General features: G+C 77.8%; 1 non-coding gene across 1 annotated transcript; it reads right to left on the reverse strand.

The window, feature by feature from the left end:
- Nucleotides 1–379: 379 nt before the first annotated feature.
- On the reverse strand, nucleotides 380–532 carry LOC142027726 (5.8S ribosomal RNA). The gene has a single exon (XR_012649261.1). It is a non-coding gene; the product is annotated as a 5.8S ribosomal RNA (ribosomal RNA).
- Nucleotides 533–2,500: the final 1,968 nt, after the last annotated feature.

The following is a 2,500-nucleotide window of genomic DNA, read 5'->3' on the forward strand; positions in this document are numbered from 1 at the left end:
GCACGGCACGGTACCACCGCGGTACCCACCCGCAGACAGCCGCCCGCGCGGGAGGCCGGGGGCGAGGCCCGCACCTCCCCCCTCCTCTCTCCCCACCGCCGCGCCAGGCCCGACCGGCTCGACGAACCCTGACGGCCCCGGCGGGACGAGCTCCGACCAGCGGGTGCTCCAGGAGCGGGGAGCTTCGGAGCGCTCCCCGAGTCTCGATTTAGGGGGACGAAGGCCCTTGGCAGCGGCCGCCGCCGGGCTGCGGGGAACGACTCCCCGGGCCCGGGGCCGCGCGCGCGCGGGCCTGCGAGGCGCCCCAGCCGCGCCGCTGCGACCGCCGCCCCGCCGCGAGGCGAGGGGCGGCGGCACAGACGGGCGATTGATCGTCAAGCGACGCTCAGACAGGCGTAGCCCCGGGAGGAACCCGGGGCCGCAAGTGCGTTCGAAGTGTCGATGATCAATGTGTCCTGCAATTCACATTAATTCTCGCAGCTAGCTGCGTTCTTCATCGACGCACGAGCCGAGTGATCCACCGCTAAGAGTTGTCTGGCTTTCGGCACCGCCCCGCACGCGCGAGGGGGCCAGGACCGCTTCGCCACAGGCGAGCGGCCCCTCCGGAGGATGGCCCACCGCCCGCCCGCCCACCCCCCTCCGCACGCGCGGAGGGGGCACGGCGCAGCACGACGGAGAAGCCGCGCCTCTGCTGACCGTACGAGCACACACAGAGAAAGGGGGGGGGGAAAGGAACGGAAAACTCCGAGCGGCGAGGCTGGGGAGCCCGCGCTCCCGACCGGCCTGGGAAATGCCTTGCTCGCATCGGAGGCGGCCCAGGCGCACGGGCTCGGCCCGGCCTCTGGGCAGAGGCAGCGATGCACCCGACCGCGCGCGGCCTGCCCACCACGCTCCGGACGACACGGCTGCTGCTGCTGCGGGGCAGCAGCGGGGAGCCCCACCGGCCCCGCGCACGCCTCCGTGCCGGCTGCGCCGCGCTACGACAGCCAGCTCCCCCGGGCTCGTCCCGACGGCAACTCCGCGGCCACGCCAGCGGCTCCAAGAGGCGGCAACCGCCAGAGCCGGCGACGCACCGCCCGCGGCCTGCCGGACGGCACCCGCTGCCGCACCAGAGCGGCTGCCCTCCCGGAACCACCGCCACCGCTTCTCGCCTCGGCCCCTTCCACGGGCACGCCCCAGGTGGAAGGCGGACGGCGCTAAGCCGGGGACAGCGCCCGCTCTCCCCGTTTCCACGCGGAGACCGCGCGTGGGGTGCCCCCGCCCGCCCCCGCCCACCTGCCCGGCGCGGCCGGGAAGCGCGACGGGGAAGCGGCGGGCAGGGCCCGGGACGGGACAGCCGCGGCCGGCACCGGGCGCCCTCCGGCCGACCGACAGGCCGAGCGGCGCCGCCGCCGCTCAGCCGGGGTGCCGCCCTTGCCAGCAGCCAGTGGCGGGAGACCGCCGAGCGCTCGCCAGGGCGAGGGGGGGAACGGAGCGCAGCGCGGCGCAGCGCTGCGACGGAGTCGCGGCGGCCCGGCAGCCGCCCAGCGAGCCCCCACCGCGGGGACCCGCCACCCCGGGCAGTGAGCCCGCGCTCACGCCGGGGCCGCCCGTTTCGAGGCAGGCAGGCCGGCTACGGCCGACCGCACCGCGGTCTCCACCGAGACCGGACCGCGGAGAGGAGGGGGCAGCGGGACCCCTCCCCGGCACGGCTGCCCGCGGGATGAGCACGGGCGGCAGCCCACCAGGGCCTTCGTGGGAGGAACTCCCGGCCCCTTTAAGGCACCGCCGCCCGGCCGCCCCCCCGGGTCGCATCGAGCCGCCCGCGTCTTTAAACCTCCGCCCGGCTCCACGGCCTTCGACCCCCGGGCTCGCCGAGGGAGGGCCGCGGAGGCGCGGACGCTAGGTACCTGGCCCTGGGGTGAGGGAAACGACCTGAAGGCCCCGCGGGGGTGCCTCCCCCGCTGCCGCCCTCGGGGGAGCGTCCGCCCGCGGGGGCGCGCCCGACATCCACCGCCACCACCACGTCCTCCTTCCCGGGGCCCGGGGTTTCCCTCAGTAGCCCGGCGCTGCGCCCGGGAGGAGAGCCGTGGCTCGGGCCGCCCGCTGGCGCGGGACACAGCCCGGCGGGGGCCTCGCCCACCAGAGGAGGCGGCGGCGGCAGAGCGCCCCCCCCGCCCCGGCTCCCTCGTGGGGAGAGGTGCGGGGGGGAACGGCCGCCGCCGCCCCACCCGGCGCCACGCACCCGCCCGGAATGCCCGGAGGCCTTTCCCCTGCGCGGCCGGCCGGGCTGCTTCGCAGCAGCCCGACAAGGTGCGGGCAGGGCCGCGGGAGACGCCTCCCGCGACCCCGGAGGACCCTCTCCTCTCGCGCCGCTCGCGCCCTGCTGCCCCGTCCTCACCGCCGCTCGCCGCTTCTTCCTCCTTGCCCGAGCGGGCTCGGCCGGCGGGGCTCGTCACACCCCGCGCCGGCGTCCCCCCTTCCCGCGCACTGCCGCCCGCGCTCTGACCGGGGGCGCCCC

This window comes from Buteo buteo, unplaced genomic scaffold (assembly GCF_964188355.1).
Source record: "Buteo buteo unplaced genomic scaffold, bButBut1.hap1.1 HAP1_SCAFFOLD_51, whole genome shotgun sequence".
Classification (NCBI taxonomy): domain Eukaryota; kingdom Metazoa; phylum Chordata; class Aves; order Accipitriformes; family Accipitridae; genus Buteo; species Buteo buteo.